This window comes from Meleagris gallopavo, chromosome 4 (genome assembly GCF_000146605.3).
Source record: "Meleagris gallopavo isolate NT-WF06-2002-E0010 breed Aviagen turkey brand Nicholas breeding stock chromosome 4, Turkey_5.1, whole genome shotgun sequence".
Taxonomy (NCBI): domain Eukaryota; kingdom Metazoa; phylum Chordata; class Aves; order Galliformes; family Phasianidae; genus Meleagris; species Meleagris gallopavo.
Window position 1 is genome coordinate 39,252,027 of NC_015014.2, and position 23,401 is coordinate 39,275,427.

General features: G+C 42.6%; 1 long non-coding RNA gene across 1 annotated transcript; it reads left to right on the forward strand.

The window, feature by feature from the left end:
* The first annotated feature begins 6 nt into the window (after positions 1-6).
* Positions 7-22,788, forward strand: LOC104910728. Its single transcript, XR_004159630.1, has 3 exons — positions 7-7,397; positions 8,140-8,196; positions 20,782-22,788. It is a non-coding gene; the product is annotated as an uncharacterized LOC104910728 (long non-coding RNA).
* The last annotated feature ends 613 nt before the right edge of the window (positions 22,789-23,401 follow it).

Below are 23,401 nucleotides of genomic sequence, written 5' to 3' on the forward strand. Positions count from 1 at the left end.
GCTAAGCCGCCGGGGTCTGCCTGCTGCGGGGAGCGGCCTGCGCCGTGTCGCGGGTCGGGGTCGGCGCGGTCCCGAGTCGGAGTGAGGACGGAGGGAGGGTGGTGGTGGGCGCTCCTGACAGCGCTGAGGTGAATGCCCTCTCACTTAGCGCCCGTGGTCAGCAGTAATAAGGAGAACGCGTGGCTTCGTGGCGGACTTTTAGGTCGGAGATGGAGGATTTCCCATTTTTAAAGGTCAACCAAACCCTTGGCAAAGGGCAAATGAATAGGCAAAACTCACTGATCCGGCAGTCCCCTGGCAGCTGGGTGCAGCGAGGGAACAGCGAGGCTGCGAGGCTGCGAGCAGAGCGCTCCGCAGCGTGCTGCAGGAGCCGTGCCACAAACGGCCTGCGTAGGCTGGCTGCCGTGATGAGAGGGTGCACAGCCCTAATTGCACTGTGTGCAGCTTGTTCTAAACAGATGTCTTCAGATCACCTCCCACCTGAATTTGTGTGTGCTACATGCACAGGAACACAAGAGGAACTATTTTACAGCGTTTTCTACAGCTCCTACTGAACATACACCGACACTGGTATCTGCCAGCTGTAGCGTTGTATTCATGTGCTACTTGGGATTCCGTGTACATGCAGCCTAGCATTAACAGCATAATAGCATTTCCTGGCTGAAGGATATCATCGTTTCAGTCTTACAAGTCTTCAGAGTTTCCTGGCCCAGCAATGATAAGTGCAATACTTTTAATTGAAAAGATGGAAGACTTCTTTGTAATAGTAAATTATGTCTTCCATTTCTACCAGACTGTAAGATAACAGTCTTCAAAAGTATGATATTTTTAGAACAACTATAGTCTTTGGTTCAAGATCAGCTCATGCTGGTTTTGGAGCCCTGACCATGTGTGTTTTTGAGGGAGGAAAACATTTCCATCAGGTGTAGCAGATGTTGGGGAGAAAAAGCATTTGCTGAAATGCATCCATGAAAATTAACAGGGTGTTTGGTGGTAAGTAAGAAATGAAGGCAAAAAAAAAAAGAAAAACAACTTATAACGTGAAGATAACCGTATAGCTTACCATACAAATGATGTGATTGTACATGCTGTTAAAGTGTTGTTAACACTGTCTTTTGCAAGACCATCCATGGGAAGAACATAGAAAAGTAATAAGTAATATATAGATTGTGTACCAAAGACTGAAAGCACATTTCCATCTACAGCATGGTAATGGTAACAGGGTATTATTATTAAGGTGCTGTTTTTACAAGTCATTTCAAGTATTGGTGACAACCTGTACAAACATTGATAATATCGCTGTCACAACACCCTACTAACACCGCATGTTGGCACCCTTTAGCATTGTAATGCTTCACAGGCAACAGGAAAATATTGCAGAATAACATTTATTACTCTGTATTCAATAACAGTCTTTGATAGTTTGCCTACCAATCCATCCATTCCTGATCAACCACTTAAAAAAATGCAACCTTTCTCAATTATAGCACCATATTACATGGCTTCATTTGCATTCTCAATTGAGAATAGCATCACCTTTGCCAGGTCATTTCAAACTCAAAAGCTTTTCATGTTTTCCCACCATTTGATCAGATTAAGAAGAATTAGGGCTTGTAGTATTAATGGTTAAATTGTACACTTGAAGAGGGTATTGAACACAGAGCTCTGGTCTTTTTAATTCACTGTGTGTGTAGGGTTCCCGTGCAGCCTCAGAAATGAGCAACTAGACAGCAAAGGCAGCAGAACAGCTTTGATAGAGGTAATTGATTCTTTCACAGTGCCAGCTGGAACAGAGTCCACTGCACCTGCAACAGCCTCTCTGGTTTATAAACACATTTTATCTTCTGTCCTAAACAAACAGGAATTAAAAAAAAAAAAAAATTATTTGGCTTTGAGTCATCACTTGTGGATCCTTTTTTACCTGCTTTGGTGACCTAGGTCTGGAAACTGAGCATGATTGACTGTGGCAACACTTTAAATTCATTGTTAGTTACTAGACAACACTGAGTTCTAGTGTGATGTTTTGGTACGAAAGCCTGAGGCAATACTCAGCAGAAGTGAGTAGGTAATATTACCTTTCCTTCCAATATGGTGAGACAGTTATTCAAATTCTGTTGCTTTATAATTCATCTACCTAGTTACAGGAGAACTAAGGGAGAGTATTTCAGTGACAAAGTAATGTTTCTAGAAGCCCAGTGCTTCACAACACTCTGCAATGTTTTGATTTACTACTGAGAGAAAAGGTCCTATCTGAATGATTAATTACATTCTCTGCCCATAAGTCAACAGAAATCAACAGACTTCTGACCAAAGGCTGACCAAGACTGATGCTGGCAAGTGCAGGAAGTTTGATAAATATCTTAGAAGGGGAATAACCATAGAGTTTGAAATTCTTACTTGAAGTAAAAAGCTCTCATCCCAATTTCTCAATTTGGTCATTTCTTAAATCCTGCTCTTTTGTTTTTGCGTCTCCCCGTTTGTTGATCTCTGAATTTTTAGATATTTTTCAGGGTAAAAGAAACGCAAGTCTGAGTGACTTGAGATGAGATATGGCTAAGTAGCCTATTAAAGATGGAAGTTCCGTGAGTTATCACATTACCAATCTCACCTTGTGCCACATTTAGGAAGATAAAGAGTTGTGGTCTAGGAAAAGTTAGATGTCAGTGTCCCTAAGTCTAGTTATTTTCTGGATACCTCATTTTAGATGAAATTTATACAGTAGCAATATTTTTTCCACAAAGAAGCCATAGAGCTTTCTGGAATACGGGATTTATGGAGTTAGAGGTACTACCTACATCAAAATACTTTTCAATCTGTTTATCATCCCCGCCTGTGATACTATTTGTATTCATTTAGTACTGTTGCAAACATAAAAAACACTTTGTTTTCTGCTTAGCACCTGTCCGACTTCTAAAGAGGGAGGGCTTTTTAGACTTAAAAGTTCTGAGAAAAGGATTTCACGGGACCGGACTCAGGTGCTGAAACAAGCTGTGCTGGCTTCAGTGAATTTGTGTGCCTTATCCCAGTTGTGAATATGGCTTCAGTTTTCTACAAGAATAAAACAAATCTTTTCAGTTCTTTCACAAGTGCAGGTATTAACTAACAGTCATTAAAGCTACACTAGTTAGTGGCTTTTTGGTGAGTATCAAGCCGCTTTTTCATCTTGAAACTTAGCCTCTGACTACTGAATAATAATATCCTCTTGCAGGATCAATCCAGTATCGTTATAATTTGGTAACAAAAGCATTGTTGTTAGACTGAGTCACAAAGCACTGTGCGTCGATACATCTACAGAGTGAGAGGCCAGAAGCTGAAGTTAGGGCATATCAAATAATAACCAGTAATCAAACACATTACACACAATATTATTTTCTCAAGACAATATGTATCTAAGCCTTAATGTTCTTTTTCCAAAGGCTATACTTCTCGTGTAAAGTTCTATTATTTCTTCTGTTCTCACAGTAAAAATAATCATATAAAGGAACTGCAGATTCTACTCACAGCAGTTCCCTCTAAAATTTGACAGGTTTTGGAAGAAAGATGAGGAGAGCTACTAACTAGAATGCAAATTTCTTGAAGGGAACTCCAGCAATGATCACAAGATCCACCCAGCTGAGCTCTACTGCTTGCAGTCTGCAAGGTGGCTTGCTCAAGATGAGCCCAGACAAGTCTTGCAGCAGTCAAAACAGAAAGACAAGATACAGCCTCAGAAGTCCCTTTGGAGCAAACATCTGCAAAATGAAATATGAAGATCATTAGTGCCAGAGATGCTACTATCAAACAGTAGGGAAGAATAATGCACCCTGCTTTTTCTTTCTTGGAAGCAAAAGGAGTAGGTATGGAGGGTTTGTCTTGTTTTGGGTGTTTTGCCAGGAATCTCAAGCTGACACCTCTGCTGCTTTTGAGAGGAAGAGGTGGCATGCTTCCGCCCTCATGCAGGTAAAGGCTAAGGAGCAAACAGGAGCAGGGCTGCAGCTGCACAGTATCACTGCTTGGGGCAAATGCTCGGAAGCGCAAATCTGCCTCTAGTGCAGTGCCTCAGCAAGCCCTAGCTCTGGAGATTTTTACTGCATGCCTTCTTAACACTTCCCCTGACGAGTCTGCACAATACTGAGGCAGGAAAGGTCTGATGTGCTTGATCCATGTCTCGCTATCATACAGTGACTGAAGATGATTCCAAGCACCTATCTCTTAAAGCCAAACAAGCTCTCAAAGAGCATTTACTATTATTTACTTCTTATAATTTTGCATGCAGGACAGTGACAGGATGTAATGAGATAAAAACATATATATTATTGTACAAAAGAGTCTCACATCTGCAGTCCTGAATTAGTAGTGGCTGCAATTACTATGTAGGCAATGCCCTGCATCTTCATTATTTGTGTTACAGGGCCACTATCATTAATACAGAGATAAATGTGGACTCCAGCAAGCGCCAAATTTATCCTTTTCATTTTGAATTGCTAAGGCACTGAATAAACTGCAAATCTGGGAACTGTTCGCTTCCTCAACAGAAGCATTTGCTTGTCTGTTTCTGACGGTTTTGGTGTAATTCTTTCAGATGTTCTGTCCAGAAATGTAACTGATATTTATCCTCTGATGGAGCCTTTTTTGTGAGTTAAGGTCCTTTTGGCTGTTTAACGCCCTCTGAATTGCTCTCAGCCATTCTTCAGCAAATAACACAGGACACCCTCTCTTCACAGCTCAGGTTTAACATACAGTATTTACTCCGTAACAGCACTCAGGACAGTGAGGATTTCCGCTGAGTGGTGGTAAGGTTTTCTGTAAATCCACCATTTTTAGTAATCTTTGAATGCATTTCCCCGCAAGGGTTTCTTAACACAGCCCTAAGCCAAATGAGCTTCCCCCATCCATCTTCTTGTGCAGATATTTTTCTTACCTGAGGGCTTGAATGAGAGCTGTCCAGATGAGCAATCCTTCAGGAATCAATCTTGCATCTCTTTCCAGGCAGATCTGTAAATCTGTCAGAAGGTCACGCAGTGGGAGCAGAAGGTTAGATGAGAGAGCAAACGTGGTTGCTGAAGGCCATAAATGCAAGTTGCAGTCAGAGTGGTGGGAGAGGAAGCTAGCAGACCAGTTCATCTTGGAACCTATCTTCTAAAAAAGCTTTTAGATTTGGGTTCACAAAGAATGGAGCTAAAACATGTTGAAGAAGATGTTTCGCTGATTCAGCCAGGAATTCAGCACCCAGCCCTCAGCTCAGACAGCCTTAAATCTCCTTGCTGAGAGCAGTGGAAAAAGCCATCTATACAACAAGTTCTTATTTTAAATCAAGGCAATTTTTCATTGTTTTCTGATTCAAATAGATGTAGAGATGCTATACTGTGATAGGGCTCTGTATCATTGTAGAGCCAGCACCTTCAAAGCAGAATATGGACGCAAAACCCTCAAGGAACAAGGTGCTTGAGTGAGCCAGTCTCTAGCAAGAGCATGTTTGCCCATCTCACCTATGGCAATAGTGGTGCAAAAGGTCCTTCATCTTTGTTGTGACATTGGTGACTCCTGCCTTTCAGACTGTATGACAGAGCATATCTAGGGCCTCCAATCATGTATTAGGATGCTTCTGGATTCTGTGAGTGAGCTGATAATCCTAAAGGAAGGTGACTGATACATTTAATATGATTTCCTCATAATTTTGTGTCCAGTTCTTCTTATGCATCTCTATTCACATCTGTCAACAGTTACTACACAGTAGGATCAAAGATACCACTGTTTCCTGTACCTTGACTATTAATGCTCTTGATTTCTCAGATATAACAGAAAGACACCACAGCAAATACCACACTTTTCATACCACAAATTACTAGGACATTCTTAAGAACAAGATAAATTATGCACATTTTTAAAAACATTTCCAGAAGGCCTAAAATAGTAGTACTATAGTCTTTACAAGACCTTGCTGTGTTATTAAGAGCTTTTTCTTTTCCACAGTGTCGTGGGAGGAACAGACCATGCGCTGGTAATGCTACATCTTTTGCAGATAGTGCTGTGTTCTCAGTGGCAACATACTGTTTGTGACAGGATCAAGCAGCAAAAGATAGGGCTCAGGCTAGCCACGATTCCCATACTTACTTGGGAACTGCAGTATTTTGAGAGTCTAGGGGGCCAGTAAGCCAGATTTTGTTCCTAGAATATTTTCAAAGTCAACACTTTATAATAAAAAGCCTGTACACATTACCCTTTGGACACCTTTAAAGTGAAGATGCTTCAGGAAAGTATCTAATTTATTTGTTTGCAAATCTAGTAAGTGGGAATTTTCAGGCATTTTTTATTCTCTCATTACATTTACAAGATCAGAAACTTTCAAGTGAATGAGAAAAAAATAGGAGCCACCAATATTGCTTTTGAAAAGTCTTATTTTTCATCGTCTTGTAGTTTGCTGTATGCTTCTCTGTGTTAATCTCTGAGTTGGCATGGGTGGAGCTCATTTTAATTTCCTGCTTCTCTTTGCTGCAGTAATTATACCATCAGCTATTTTGCTGTTTTAGTCTTTTAAGGAAATTGAACTGCAAGTGACTGAAACCTGAACCTGAACCTATTATAAAAAGAGAAGAAATCCTACCCCAGATGTACTTCTGGATCCATCTCTACCATACTTTTTCATGTACCACCTATCTTTTAGTCCATCTTCCTTAGCCTTTCTCATAACTGTTAAAGAGCCCCAACATTTCCAAGTTTGATGTATCAGTCACTTAGAGTAGAGGCAGGGACTGCATCTGTCCTTGCTTCTGCAAGTTGTCTTGCTATTACATTGTATGTTGACCACTAAAGGAATCTTAGTTTTAAGATGTATCTCGCTGTTGTTTTTAACTCGAGGATGCAAATATCTATGAGCTCATTATGCAGACCCAGTAAATTAAAAGGAATGGATCAGAAAATGCAAAGAGACTGATAAGGGAAGGAAAAAAAAGCAGTAACATCTTCAATAAACAAATTGTCAGTGGTTTAGGGTTGGTTCAGCCACTCAGTTCTGTGACCAGTGGCGCAGAGGGACTCACTGACCTGCACCCCAGGAGAGGAGGAAGGAAAAAAGGGGAGAAGGTAGGGAGACGGGCCTAAAAACAAAACTGCGGCAACAAGCCAAGGGAGAAAACTAATTTTCTAAATATGATAGTGGAATGCAAGATAACACAATATGATACAATAGAATAGGAGTAGAAGCTGATAAGTAAAAAGAGAGAGGGTGTGCAAAACCGAAGGCCTTTCTCTAATGCTGAAGGCGAGATGGCTAGGGAGCACACAACCGCAGAGACAAGCGGTAAAAGAAGGGGCGTCTCGTTACTCACAAGCAGTTTTATCTTTCTCTCTAAACAGAAAAAAAGAAAGGGAACAGTGAAAATCTTCTGGGAGATGGAGTTCTTCTCTTCTGAGACCAGGTACCTGGAAATATCAATAATCCACAGAACTTCAGCATTAGCTGAAGCATCAACATTAACTCCCACTGCACAACATGATGTTATGATGTGAAATACCAATAACAAAAATTGTAAAGCCATGGCACAGATGTATACTTTATCGTTTTGTCTTATATGACTTTCAGGGTAGTCCTGCTTGCTCTGTGCATTGTATCAGTCTACAATCATCAGGGAAGTTCATGTTTTTCCACCCAGAAGTATTAACTTATAAGTAAAATATTTTTTATTTAGGCAAGGAAAGCTATTTTGGGACAGAAATATCACTCCTGAGCAAAATCAGAATGACCATAAGTCACATCTCTCAAAGCTTTGCAAATGGTGCCTCACCAAGTCCACCAGGCTAAGATACGTGGCTAAGTCATGACTTCTCAGGAGTATATTGTGCTCTATCCCAGTCTGAAAGATTAACTGTAAAATGTGTCACACTCATGCATGCACCTGTGAAATAAAAGACTCTGTGAAATTTGTTTTATATGTCTACTGAAATGCAAAAAGAACAGCAACAGGGAGCTGCTGCTGCTTTGTTTTTGCCTTGTATAATGTTCATCACTTTCTTAGAAATTAACACAGCTCTCAGTATGTTTGAAAAGCTTGAACTATTCGTCTTAAAAGTAAATTTGCTAAAAGCATGCACTGTTAGAAACGTTAAGTTATAAGGGGAGTGGCAAGAGAGTTTACAAAAAGTCCATTGTTCTGCTTTAAGCATTATCAGCTTCAGAAAACTGAGAGCAGGACAAAGAGGAGGTCCAGCCATCTAGTGGTAAGTGGCACTGCTTTGCAACACATTGAAACCTTCCACGGGCATGCTCACAGGCAAGTACTCTGTAGAATGAGAAAGTGACATTTCATCTAACTGTTCCCAAATTTTCATAGCTGCAGAACTCCACTGTAATAAGGTGTCTAGGAAGTGAATAGATCAGAACTAGCAGCTAAATTCATTGAATCATAGAATGGCTTGGGTTGGAAATGGTCGTAAAGATCATCAAGCTCCAACCCCCCTGCCACATGCAGGGCCACCAGCCTCTATATCTAATAATAGACCAGGCTGTCAAGGACCCCATCCAACCTGGCCTTGAACACCTCCAGGGTTGGGGCATCCACAACCTCTTTGGGCAGCCTGTTCCAGCACCTCACCACTGTCTTGGTAAAGAACTTCCCCCCTGGTATCCAACTTAAGTCTTCCCTCCCTCAACCCCGCAGCCTTCTCTTCTCCAGGCTGAGCAAGCCCAGCTCCCTCAGCCTGTCTTTGTAAAGGAGGTGCTCCAGCCCTCTGAGTGGCTCTCCTCTGGACCCTCTCCAACAGCTCCCTGTCTTTCTTGTACTGGGGTCTCCAGACCTGGACACAGTACTCAAGATGGGGCCTCACAAGGACAGAGTAGAGAGGAACAATTACCTCCCTGTCCCTGCTGGTCACCCCTCTTCTGTTGGAGCCCAGGATACCATTTGTTTCCTGAGCTACAAGAGCACACTGCTGGATTACATTAAGTTTTTCATCCACCAAGAGTTCGGAGAAAAATTGGCAGCAAAAACCACATCAAACACAATGTCAACTCTTGCTGGACTGAAGCAAGGAAGACCTTAATAGTCTGCAGTCAGCATTATCTTTTTCACTGCTCTAGCGACTAGATATCTGAAGAACATCTGCACTTAGAGGTTACAGCAGCATGTCTAGAGGGTGTGCACAGCAGAATGATACAATGCTCACAGGTCCCACTTCATACAAGGAAAAGAGAATTGTGAGCCAATTGGTTGTCATGAAACAAGAAGGAAGCAATGGAACAGCTACACAGAGAAAGCCATACGCTCCGTTCAAACTAGGATAAAAGTTACCTACCAAATTCTGTTGAGACTGAACTCTTTTGTATTTTCCATATAGTTACAAACTCATAGAAAAAGCTTGGCAATACCTGAAGACATATCAGAACAGAACACATGAAATACTCCAAGGGAAGCAGCGCCAGAACTCTGATTTCAGAAGTGATCTGTGCTTAGAAGCCCACATCCGCTTGAAACCAGTCAGCTGCAAGTTCTGCAGGGTCTGATAAGAAGCACACTTAAGCACAGAGAATGGGCATCCAGTGGGATAACCCATGCATCCTGAACATTAAAATGCCATTTCTTTCACTGTCTATTGACCTTCAGTAAATACAAAGCTAGATATCTGATTACCCAGTTATGAGATGCAAGTACTTTACTTACTTGATATTTGTGATGTATTCTGCTTCACCACACTTTCAGGGTTGTCTGTAGCCACAGATGTTAGAAGGTGAGAAAGGAACAGAAAAGCCACGTTCCTTTCTTTCTTATCCTCTAGGAAGTGAAGATGACAGGTGGGCTTTGATGGACTTTCTTTATGTCCAATGAAGGGCAACAAAGCTAATGAAGGATCTGGGACACACGTCCTTTGAGGATTGGCTGAGGGAGCTGGGATTGTTTAGTCTGGAGAAGAGGAGGCTCAGAGGAGACCTTATCACTCTCTACAACTACCTGAAAGATTGTAGTGAGGTGAAGGTTGCCTCTTCCCCCAGGTAACTGGTGACAGAATGAGAGGTAATGGCCTCAAGTTGCAACAAGGGAGGTTTAGGTTGGAGATTAGGAAAAATTTGTTCTCAGAAAGAATGTAATGCATTGGAACAGGCTGTCCAGGGAAGTGATGGAATCACTATCCCTGGAGGCATTCAAGAGTAGATGTGGCACTTTGGGACATGGTTTAGTAGGCATGATGGTGGTGGGGTGATCATTGTACTACATGATCTTAAAAGTCTTTTCCAACCTTAATGATTCTATGACTCCAGTAAATCAACAGCCAAGTCTGAAGCTGAACCCAGAGGCCAGCAGCAGCTGCCTGTTCATGGCTTCAGCAGTCAGTGACAGGCTAGGGCATAAAGCTAAGTGTGAGCATCCTCCTTCAAAACCTCCCAGTCTGCTTACTTGAGCAAATAATAGCTGGGTTTTTTTGTTTGTTTGTTTGTTTTTTGTTTGTTTTTGTTTGGAATTACAGTAGTATCCAAATCTGTATTCCTCTGTTGTGTATTTTGGATATTCAATGAATATGGGGCTGTCTGCACTTGGAGCACTACTGCTGTCATACTTTATACTGCTTTGTAGGTTGCCAGCTACACTCTGCAAACACACTCCTCTCCCATGGTTATTTTTGAAGCAGCTCCTTAAAACAGATGTCCCCATATGTGTCTCTTCCCCTTTACATAAATAACAGTTTGTCTCATGCTCCTGTCATCCTTTTGAACTAGAAAAAAAAAATAATAAAATCTTAAAGGAAGTATCCCTTCCCACTGGTGTAAGATTTTTCATTCTTGGTCTTCTTCCCTTCCCAGGTCTTTTCCCTCTCTAGTTCCTTTCCAGCTCTCTGCCACTTCTTCTGACTTCTGGAAGCACTTACTAGCACCAGAATTCTCACAGAAACTTCCTCCTGACTAATATCACCAAAACCCACACGTAACAGCTACAGTTTGTCTTCCTGGTATCATCCTCCTGCAGCCAGTGGTACTATTGCATGTCACCTGTGCATGTCTATCCATCTTGGAAGAAATCCTTCTTACTCACTTTACCCTTCACTTCTCTTGGCAATATTAGCATCGGTATATTCCTAAAGAAGTCAATTAAATGTGTGCAAAACAGGCTAGGTTGAAATACGTGGATGCTGACACAGTCCTGCAAACCCCATAGAACTAAACCAGTAATACCAACAAGAACCATCCAAACCCAATGCTGGGAATAGCTGAACCCATCTGCTACGCTTTGTCTCGTCAGTAACAAGGCTGGCAGGCCACTTGCAGCTCTCAGAGCATGGGCTCTGCTCTGTCACAAAGCAACAAGCCCCAGCTTGGACTTCTGGCCTCCAAAGAAATTGCAGAGAGCTGCCTTGAGTCTGAGCTTATACAATTTTTAACAAACTATTTTTAGGTGTTGAATCTAGGTGAATCAGCCAAACAATCAATCAATGTAACCATGTGAAAACATGCTCTGATTCAAAGAAAAATGCATAGAATAAAATTTCCTTGAGAACATTTGGCCTAAATGTTGTTATGTGGTATTGTCAGTACTCTCAGGGACTGATTCTGCTAGCCTTGTTCATAGAGCATCCAGAAAGCATCCCTGTGGTTCTGAGAAGGACTGATCAATAAGGTACTTTTTATGAGTGCAGGAAGTACACACAAAGCAGCAGAGATAGTGGCAGAGTAATTGTGTAGCCCTAAGGACTTGATCACACACAAAATCTCAGCTCTGAGCATGTCAATAGGAGTTTCTTTTATTTTGGCTGGGAAAGGAGAAATTTTACCATGCAGCCTACCGAGCAATGCTTCCACCAAAGTACAAACCAAAACCCATTTGCAGAGCCATTGGGCTAGAATAGAAGAATATTTTCCTTTGTAGCCAAGGCCCAACACACCATCACCCATTATAGCACTGGAACTTCTGACAGGAATGTAGACTGTAAGATGCAATATCTCAGTGACAGTCCCAGTAGTAAAACAGCAATCCTGAATGGCTAGTGCTGGGATGCAAGCAAAGTTTCAACAGCTGATCATGCCACTCAGTTATGTTTGCTTCTTGGCAAATGTAACTCGGGTGATGAGAGCACGCACAGACTGTCCAGCTTCACACATCCTCTTTGATGTCTCTGAGAGCAATGTCCTAAATCTGCAGGAGCTCGGTTTGTTTGGCATAGGGATTATAAGCAGACCATAATATATATAAGACCATAAAATATATAAAAGAGCATTTAAATCAAACTAACCGGGATTGGACTTTCTCTGCTTGTATCTTCTGTTTTTTTTAAACACAGACTCTTAACAGCTGTGCTCCCCCTAACGCTAGAAAAGGAAAATAGCATTCTCTTATATGTTGTCTAAAAGGAGATTCAAAAGAAGCTTCATATGCAGACATTTCCACACCCCATGAAGGTTCTTAGCCTTAAACTACACCTCTGAGGATGGCTTGGCCAACAGAAGAAACTGAGAATCTTGCCCTTTAGGCACAGCCCTATGCTATTCTGTGAACTACTACACAGCTACTGGTTTAGCACAGAGAATGGGTCTCAGCTGTGATTTCAGGAGGAAATGATTGAGCCAGCCCCCTCAGTAATGGGAAAGGGAAAACTTTAACTGCTGTTCTGCCAAAGGAAAAGAAAAAGAAGAAAAGAAAACCGAACACAAAACCAACGTGACCCAAACCTGGAGACACACACTAAAGTTGCACTATGAGGCTCAGCCACTAGGTGTGTTGAAGACAATCCCAGATAAATACAAAAAGAAAACAAAATTTCATTAGAGGAGAAGAGGTAAGGGCAAATAGTCCTAGGCACACAATGAAGCAGCCCCACAGAGCAGCTGCAGGACATGCAGCTGGGGTTCCAGCCTCCCTTCACCGGCTCTTCAAGCCCGTGGGAGATGGAGGGAGCATGGTTACATGAAGCTGAAAGGCCTTGCTGAGAAGGAGAGGATCAGGCCACGTAACATACACATCTTCTCTCCATGTGTGGGGTCAGGGTGAGCAGACCAACTAACACTCATTCTGCTTGTAACACCCTCCGCCAGAAGCACAGAAGTTCCAACAAGTTAGTAAGGAAGTAAAGGAAAGGAAGACAGTAGAGGCCTCTTCTTTACCCACTGCACTGGGCAGAGTCTTAAAATCCCCAATCTGTTCCATTCACAAGCCAAAATGAGCAGCTCTGGTGTTAACATAGTAGAGGGAATGAGAGAATTGATGGGGCAGTTGCTGGGGAGCAAGTAGAGGATGATGGATGGTAGCACAGGACACACTGTTACTGGCCTTCTCCCCATCCCAAATAGGATGATCTCTCTCTCTATCTCCATTCCCATGCAGCCCAGCCTTCACCTGTCCCATTCTGGCAGCTGGGAAGCTGGGCCAGAAAAACTTATTCTGAGCAGACAAGACATTGTGCCTTTAGCAATGGAGACAGCTTGCAGCAGGGCATTTCTCTCCTCACCGTGACACACGCATCTGCTCCAGAGTTACCTGCTCTGGGCACCTTCTGAGCTCTTCTGCCACCAGCTGAGAGAAAACAAACATTCTTATGCTGTTTTGGTTAATTTTAAACCAGTGAAACCTGATTATTTCTTAGCAAGCTTAATCTATGACTGCTGTCTAAATTTAAAGGGAAAATGTCAGTGTTTCCCTTTATATAACAGAGAAAAGGAGTAAATTGGAGGAAAACAGAAGAAAAAAGAAAATCACAAATCAGAGGAGTTGATGAGAGATGTCCAGTTTTATCCTTTTTCTTCCAACTATCTCTGTAGCCAGGAGCTTAAAAGCAAGTGCACTAAAGCTCTTAGCAAAGTGTGGTCAGCTGTGTGCTATCAACACTCCCCTCCTGTGACTAACCCACATGCACACTGAATAAAATATCCCTGAGTGTCCAAAGCAGTAAATTTCAAAAGCAGGAGCAGCAGCCAAAAGAGAACCGTGGAAACTCAGACACTTGTGACATCAGAAAACAAAGGTTCAGCAATATATGTCATGCTGACTGCATCAAGCCATTTGCAAGACATGTACTTTGACCCCAAGTCCCATTTCTTCACTTTTAGATATATTAACTGAGTCAGACCTCCCTCCCACATACCTATCTTCTATCTCCATTAGTACATGGCATTCTGCCACACAGGGAACTAAATATGTTCACACTCTTCATTGGGTCACGCAACAGCCCCAGCTGTTCTTGAAGCTGAGCAGTTCCCTGCTGCTGCTGCTGCCGCCGCCACCCAAGTCTCAAACAGGCTGAAGCTACTTCAGAGGCAGAAGACTTCAAAGTCATATTGAACAAAACCTATTCATTCCTCCTGTAAAAATTACACTGGAAAAGACAAGAGCATGCAAGAATGGTCTGCAGGTCTCCTAAAACAATTTGATGTGAGGAGCAGAGCTGAACTGAAGTGAGGGCAATGTGAGGAGGTTGTCCACATCCTTGTAGGCAGGGAACTTGAGGAAGGATGCAGCTTTATCTGCAGCTGTTGCCTATTTGGCCCTCTGACAACAAGACCAGAGAGAAAAGAGTAATACCTGCATTCTGATTCTCCTTCTGCAGATGGCAATCCCTCAGATTTTCAGAGTGTTTTGATATCCTCCCATGCTCCATCATGGCAAATATTTGCAGAACATACAGCAATTCTCTGTTTGACCTGTGCTAGGCTGTTTCCTCCTTAGGCTCAGATCCTCCATTCAGCCTCTTCTTTTTTTCTGGTCTTTGCCCATTTGTACAAGGTTGAATGGCACTCTTGAATCCCTTCAAATTTGATCTACAGTAAAATGTTTAACTACCACAAGTACTGGAAAATGGCACCAGCACAGCCTCATAGATTTACGTAACTCCTAAGTGAAAAATCTCATGCTAATCCTGGAAGGTTTAAAATCAGTTGCTGAAATAGATTGAATAGAGTTAATGGGACCAGGAGCTCTGTGGCTCAAGCTGCGCTCAGTCCTGGTGCCTCACACAGGGGTGTGAAAACCTGTTCTAGAACAGGAAAGAACTCTTAGAGGAACTATTTGATAAGTATCACCCAGATGGGTCTGTAACAAGCTTGATAGCATTAAGTTTTTGGCACAGAGCCAAGGATTGTCCTTGCAGGCTTGCAAGCCAAACCAGTGGTTCTGATGAGAATGAGATCACGAGTACGCGTGAACATCTGAAGCTTCACGTCATGGAGTGACAAGAGAAGGAATCTACTGCAAATAGACTCCATCACCAGTAAGAGGGTCTTGTTAAGGTTCATAAGTTTCGAAGTGGTTTCCTTTAGGCAGTATTTCTTTAATTTGGAGTGGTTGGGGCTGCCCCCAGAGCCACGCTTCCCTGCAGACTTCCACACCTTCTCATCCTCAGTGCAGCTGCGTTGTTATCAGCAGGGACCACAGAACAGCCTGCAGAGCTGCAGGCTGGTCACATTATCTGGCTGCCTTAAGCTCTCTCTTTCTGACATATAGCATGTGCCCTGCTCTAGGAAGGGACTAACCCTTACTTGAAACAGTAATGCAAGCCAAACAGTAACGTTAGAGTCCAGTCCAATGAGTGCATCTAAAGGGAAACCTGGCAGTGTCAGGCAGCCAAGGGAGTCTGAAACCTGTACTTCATAAGGTAATAGTACCTGACAGAAGCTGCAGATCAGGTCCATTACCCACTGCATGTTCATAGGCTGTCCAGAGACACGAGCATGGTGTGAGCCTCTGGAAGTGAGAAAAAGGGTAGCTTGAGTTACCCCACATACAGTGAGGTAACTGGTTCAGGGTAGGTGGGGGCAACCCAGCTGTAGTTCTAGCAAGAGCTGATAGGATGAAGCAACTGACTGATACCAGGAAGTGCTTAGTTCTGCATAACTCACATTAAAGCACAAACTGTTCTGTACTGGATAGAATATGAGCCATCATAAGCAATAACACATCTCTCACCAAGCGTATACCCACAGAGTCAGAGAACAGGAAACACATCCTTCTCCTGTTAGGGAAACCCATCCAAAGATTTCGCAGATACATTGCTGTGTCATTTTTTCCACAAGGCCACATCCTGGCAGATACGTACTTGCAGAGGGCCATCCTGGGATGGATACCATAAACTATTGCTTAGGGAAATACCCATTGTGACTTCATGTCCCACTGGCCTCGCATGGGCATGTTTTAACCTGACTGGTAGCAAGGACAATTACAAGCTCAATCACACACATTACACCTGCATTTCAGTAGTGTAGTGTATGTCTTCCCAGAGTCCCTTCAAAGCAATAGCAGCCAATGCAAGGACTAATCAAACTTAAGGAAAATCGTAAAGCAACAAAAAGAAATGAGAGCAATTCCTGAAGACAGTGAGAATTTGTTCACGCCATCGATAGTATCTGGCAGCAGGGCGACAGCTCAGATGGTTCGGGTAAGGCATTAAGCGCAGAGTCAAAAAGCCAGGGCCCCACCTGCTGTACCAGGAAGGACGTACACCCACGGGCCACACAGCTTCGCAGCAGGCCCGGAGCGCACTGAGCTGGGGTGGCCTTATCTCCTGCATGGGTGGATGCTCATTGTCTTCTATCCTTTGTATCTCCTTACCCCGTGAGTGTAACAAAATTACGTTTAAAAGCTATTATGCTGAAAGCCTAGTATTTTATGGTCCTACGGAGGCAATAGGAAGGACATTCATTGAGTTTCCCCTACTAGTAAAACTTGTGCTTCAACTAAATTCATCTGGGAAGGAGTTCAGTTTTATTTCAGTAGACAGTATGATACTTCTAAACCCAATAAGATATTTCTTTAGCAGAGAAAAATTATCTAGTAATCCCACCTGGGAAAGTTGCAGACTGTGGCCAGGCTTTTCCTCCCCTGAGGACACTGACTTGATCAAACATGGAAACCTGAAATTCAGGCTCAATAACAGAAGAAATATCTAAGAGGAAGCACACTAGAGGTTTTGTACATATCAGTATTTATCATTAGGAGCAGTTCCTTCCTTCTTGGATATCCACTATTAATTAATTTATTCTGGAACAATCAAAACAATCAAACAAAAATAAACAAAAATACCTTCCTCTTAAGTGGATCCATCCTTCACTCTTTTGAATCCACTTTTTTTTTTTTCTTTTTCAGATTTCTTAGTCCAAGCATTGTCAACTAGGATAGACAAAATGTTAATTTGTGAGGTAAAAAAGCAAAAAATAAAGATCAAAGCATCCTCACCCATACCCATTGCTCTCACTTCAGCTTTCTTTTGCATTGCAGACATTAGCTAAAAACAAGGTCCAGCTAGAAGCATTTATTCCTTTGAAAGCCAACTTTATAAGAAAGAGCTATTGCAGCTACCTCAAACACCTGTAGTTGTCTTGCTTTTTTTTTTTTTTCCCTTTTTTTTTCCTTTTTTTTTTTTTCCCCCTCTTCCTCCTTCCCCACCCACTCCCCCTCAGATGAAGGACAGAGGCTGAGCTCTGGAAGAAGATTGCTGGAGCCCCATTAGATTGCTCCTCTGATTTGACAGCAGAGCAGAGCCAGTGAGCCCTGGTGTTCCCTGGCAAAATGCCTGTTATGATGAAGTAAGACTAGCTTTGTTTATGGCTGTTTCATTCATTAGGTCACAAGGTTCCGAAAGTAATTGAGAACTCTGGAGGGGTGTTTGAAAATAGCTAACGCTGCAGGCAGAAGCACAGAAGGCATGGCTCCTTTGCAGATATGCAAATGTATTTCATTTGCCATTTGAATTTATTTTTAATTGAAAGAGGACTTAAAGAGGCAAAAAAGTGAAGACAGTAACTACAGAAAGCTCTACCCAGAGAAATCTGGACTTCATGTTCCACCCTTTACTGGGGTCAAAAAAGCAAGGCTGGTATTTGAAACGAATGCAGTCCTCTTCACGAGCTGAGGTGGATACAACATGGGGTAACTGGTGCTGTTTGCTGAAGTGCTGCTGCTGACCAGAAAAACGGCTCCTACTAATCCAAAATCTGGTTTTCTATTTCTGTCATTCCACTATATTTAAGGTACAGTCTACTAAATTATGCTACTCTTACTTATATATCATGATACGTGATCTGTATGGTCTTAGATGGAGGAAATTAAGTTAACCAGATTTTCAGTACTCAGCAATTGAACAACCCAAATGAAGATGTGATTCACATTGAGCTGTAAACAGAACCAGTAGAGGGCATAGTTAAAAAAAAAATATATGTGTGTGTATATATATATATATATATATATATATATATATATGCCTTCTTTAGTAAAGTGGCACATCTACCAGCAAAGTAAATTGGAAGGAAGGCTCAACCTGGGACAGACAGGCTTGTTTGTAGAAAGCTGCTGTGGAGGATGTATAAATGTCACTGCTTTCTTGAGAGGCATCATAATACTGGAAATCCAGCTGTTATAAGGACATCTGAGACTAATTCTATAAAGCTGTTCAGAAAGGGACTGGCCAAGATAGTGGAGGCAGATCAACCAGCAGCTACTACATAGGATGGTCCAGGTGGCTTTTATTGCCAGAAGTTGAGAAAGATCTGTAGTGTGATCTTTCATTTCTTAAGCTGTTTTTGTTCATCTGTCTTTAGCCACTGTTGGAAGCAGGAAACAACTCTGGTTAAGTCTGAGTTATAAGCATTAGAATCAAGTCAGCAGATAGCAGGACATTTTAGTTCTCAGCCCCTTAACATAACCATGGTCAAGAATATAAGGAAGGCAAATGGCAGCGTTCTCAGCTGAGCCAGAAAAGTAATTTTCTGCATGAAATGTTCTAGGTAATAAAGCATCATTTTTGTAGCTTTACTTGCAATAATGAAAAACCTGAGGTTGGAGTGATATTTAAAATAATTTAAAAAAATCTCTAAGGGGTAAACAGGCCCTGATTTCACCTCATGGAGAAGACTAAAGCTTACCATCTTTAGTGACATCCTAGTCCATGCAAACATTAATTTAATGAAAGAAAATTGCTTGTCAGCTGCTGCCTGAATTACATGTAAATATAATTCATTCTTTCCACTTCTACCACAATTGATAGATAATAATTAAAAATGTAAACAAAAATATCACAGCTTTGTCCTCCTGAACTGAATGGAGAGCAACAGCTACATCAGATGGAATTCTGAAGACTGCACTGACAGAGACGCTGTCTGAACCTACCATGACTGAAGAGTTACCTTTCTAACCAAAATGGCTGTAAGGAGCTGCTGTACGTATGGCATTGCCTGTACTTTGGACTGCAGCGAGGTACAGGAACATTCTCTGCAAGTTACTTTCCTTTTGCACATTTCATGCCACTAGATAAAGAGGAACAAGCCATCAAAAGCCCTCGGTGCAAAAGGCACCTCATGCCCCTGTCTGAAGTCTATTGATTTTTCCAAACATTTCTCAAGTCCCTCTTTCTCAGGCAGATCTAAGCACAGGGCATGTTCTGTGTGACCCTGCACATGTGGCAGATGAACATGATGCCAAGTGGTGGGAAAAGGCAAGTTGCTGCTGGCCTGTCGCTTGCTTCACCTGAGCTTATCAGCAGGGCTGCTATGGGGATGTGCTGCTTGTTGCCGTAGTGCAGAACAGCTACCTGCATTTGTGCACTTACTGCCCAAAACTTTCTGTGTTAATACTTCATTACTGCTGGAGGGCAGATAATAGCTGCTGTCCAGGTATTTGAATTAATATCCAAGTACATAAGCCAGGAAATAGGTGGGAGCAGGCCCAGCTGCTCAGCCTCTCCAGAGCAAATCTAAGGTGATAGGTGCACCTGGATGAGCTCTCATAGCCCTCAGTTGTGGTCTGCAGCTGCAGGGAAATGTGGCCACGCTTCTTCAGCTCTGCACTTTGTGCAGAAGAGGAAGGGCACCCAAAGCCCAGGGAGACTGCAGCCCAGCTGGGCTGCAGCAGGAATAACTTGTGCCACTAGCACATTATCTCCCAGAGGGAGCGCTTCACCCTTCTTGTGCTTCCTCATTTCTGCATCTTTCCTTTACCCAAAGAAATTTTTAATCTGTACCACCATATCCCCATCCTTCTCTGGGCCTCTACAACAAGATCTAGATCCCCGTGGACCATCCATGTGAAGTGCTTCATGACAAAGCACAAAAAATAAAACTTTGCTGAAAGGAAAAAAGAGAAATGGAGCTTTTTAAGCTGTCACTGTTTTCTGCGTGGGTGAAAAAGGAGATAAGGACGGGGTAAAAGAACTTGAAGTCACAGGGCGGGAATTACTGGAAAACAACTCAGTCATCAGCGTTCACTGGTGTTTGCCAACAAACAAATAAATCATGAGGTCTTACAGGTGGCAAAACAAAATGCTCAGTAGCAGCAGTAGTTGCATTTTCTACTCCAACATTCTGCACGCTGACAAAAAGACTGGACGGCCTTAGACCAGCCAGACCTTAAGGGAACTCATGCTTTTGTCCTGTATTTCCTACTTTCATATCACCGAAGAACCATTTACCAACACCTTAGAAGTACATGGGCCTCATGACAGTCACAGTCTGTCCAGAGGCCAGAGGCCTTTCCTCTTCTGATTGAGGATTCATGTTTCCACGGGGACCTCAGTGCACAGAACTGCATGCTCATGTCCCCTTCTATAGACTTTTGCAGTTTAAAGATCTTCACAGTCAATGGTCTCAGGCTCAAGGGAGGGGTTGAGACTATAACCTGGAAAATCTGAACTGCCCCATTCAGTGAATCAATTGGTCTGCTTCAGTGAAGGAGAAGCATGGGGTGGATCAGAGCAACCTGGAACATTGCATAAAGATAAGGAATGATAAAGTTGTTGTGTGCTCAACAGTCACCTTATAGAGCAGCTGCCTAATGACAGGATTTGATGCTAGCTGATGAGGAGTTGTAAAACTTGTTCCTCCTTTATCATGTCTGATTCCAGGCTCAGCATCTGCCCAAGGGAATGCTGTGGCTCGGCTGCCTTTCGTTTGTCTTTGTGACCATCGTTAACACTGGTTTCCTTGCTGCAATGAATGCTGAGAAGATGCTTGCTTGCCAAGTCCTCTGGCACAAAATCTGCAGAATGAGTCACCCGTGCTCTCATGCCATTACGAGGTATGGAACAGCTCACACAGGCTATGCTTCTGAGTTGTTTTGGAATTTCATATCCAGCAAAGGACTGTATTGCATGCAGCCCAGCAGCTGCCTTCTAGTCCAGCAGACCACCTGGGAAAGCTTGGTGCTCTGGCTAGCATAAAGGAACATTGCACAGAGCTCCCCTCGTACTGCCCATATTGTACGGTCAAACAGGACAAAACCTACAGATTCTAACAGCCTTTGGGTTATCTCTTAGATCCAGCAGGAGCTGTTCCACTCCCCCAGCAGCGCAGGCGCAGCTGAGTCATAGTTTCATTACCCTTTGGCATGCTCACATGAGCTTCTGCTTCTTTTATCTGTTGCCGGACTCTCTCTTCCCTAGATTTTCCTGAGCACTGTTGAAAGACTGTTACAATTACGTGCATTCTCCACATTGCTGCAGCTCAGCTTTGGAAAACCCCTTAAATATACACACCAGGCCCCATGAAGTTTGGTTTCCCTACTTTTTCCAGCAAGTATACTAACCACCAGACCAAGTTTAACTGCACCCAGCCTGCATGCAGGTGCATTCACCAAGGCTGCTCAAAGGTTTTAGCGCTCCACTGCTGCCAGTACAACTAGCTGGGGACGGTTATAAAACATACCAGGCTACAGCTGAAGCTCACCTTGAAAGCGTGAGGACTTCAGGAAAGCCAAGTCTGTTGTGTAAATGAATAGAAATTATAAAAATGGAGTAGGACTAAGTTGCCTCAGATAAATTTTATTAGAGATGACCCTAAATCATATGCTTCAGTGTGACTGAAATGTAGCTGCAAGAGTGTAACTGAGAAAAGGCTGTTGGGGTTGTGTTCTGTTCAGAATTAATCATGTTCTGGCAGCAGACCTGGTATTTCACATGAATACTTGTCCTGGATTGTATCACAACATCAAAAAAAAAACCCACAGGTGACAGGTTTAGTGCAATAACATCAGGTGGATCAGACACAAGAGCACATTCTTGCACTATAATGAGCCCAGTTAGAGTACACGACCTTAGAGGGCAGAGCTGAAAACCTCACCTCAATCCTGCAGTTTACAGCATGTAACAGACAGCATACACGGCAAAAGCTTACACCCAGCTCCACATTTCACAAAAATGTGAAAGAACCATCTACTCTTTAACATATTGTTTGTATCTAAATATTGAAAAACTCATATCCCTCAGTTATTGCTGTGGTGGCTTTTGGCTCGTATTCACCACTATTACAAACTCCAATGCATTAGTAATTCCCAGTGTAGAGATTTCACACCTTTCATCTTCATTGGAATCTGAAGCAGTCACATTAACAAGGTGAAGTGACCATGATTTTGAGGATTTAGGGCTACTTCTGCAGCCTTGTGCAGTACAGTGCAACCTACTGCTGGGAATCTGCTTGAGCAGGGGGACTGGACTCAATCCCCATAGGTCCCTTCCAACCCCTACAATTCTGTAATACTTAAATGTTCCTGCACACGTGTATATATTGACTCCAAAGCAGTAAGAAACGTTAACTACACGAGAGCATTTAAAGAGAAGGGATACTAGTTCCTTGCAGCAGAGTTGATCTTGAAATAACATCGCTTCCCAGGTAAACGTGTGAGTGCTCAAATCTGTTTGAATTTTCACTTCTTCCCAATATACCTTTGAACAACTCTCATGGCCTGAGAAAACCTTAGTTCTGGCCTTATCCTTCACTCTTCCTTGCTGTCCCCAGTTTGTGTGCATCTCTGTTGATGACTTCTAAGATTTGAGAGGCCTTGTATTACTTTAAAAACTTCCAAAATTTGGAAAGCATGTGTTCCCAGATTCCAGCTTGCAGACGTTTCTACCTTGCTTTAGGGAATGAACCCAAGAATGAATTCATCGGGTCCAGGGAAGCCTTAAAGCAGCATTTTCCACTTCTTGAAGTTAATACTCACCATTTCCTGCCTACGTAATACTGCCACTTCACAAACACAAGAAAACTGTAATCAAATGAATTTACAGCAGCAGAGTTAAACATCTACACTTGTATCCCAAGAAAATCTTCAGTATTAAGTGAACAGCTGTGCAATTATATGCCTACAGGGCAAGGGCCTTTTACAGCCCCTCATGGATTGCCCACACTCAAACTAAAACCTTTCCTGAAGATTGCAGGTATTGTCTCCAACTTAAGATCAGCTGCAATGTTCTGCTAGCTGGTACCACCCAAACAAGTGTATTTAGTCTCCATTCCTTCCTGCTGGAGAAACTATGGTAAACAAGGGAAGAGCAGTCAGCAGCATTTTTAGTCGTGCTGTATGCATTGTTTGGAACAAGGCTGAGCTGTGGGCAAGGCAAGCTGCGAAGCCCTCTCTACACAGAAGCTCCAAAAAACTGAAGAGCGAATGTATTTCAAGGCAGCAGCTTATTCATTTATCCTTGATTTACGTTCCTCAACATCCCATACAGAGTCAAGAAGCCGAGA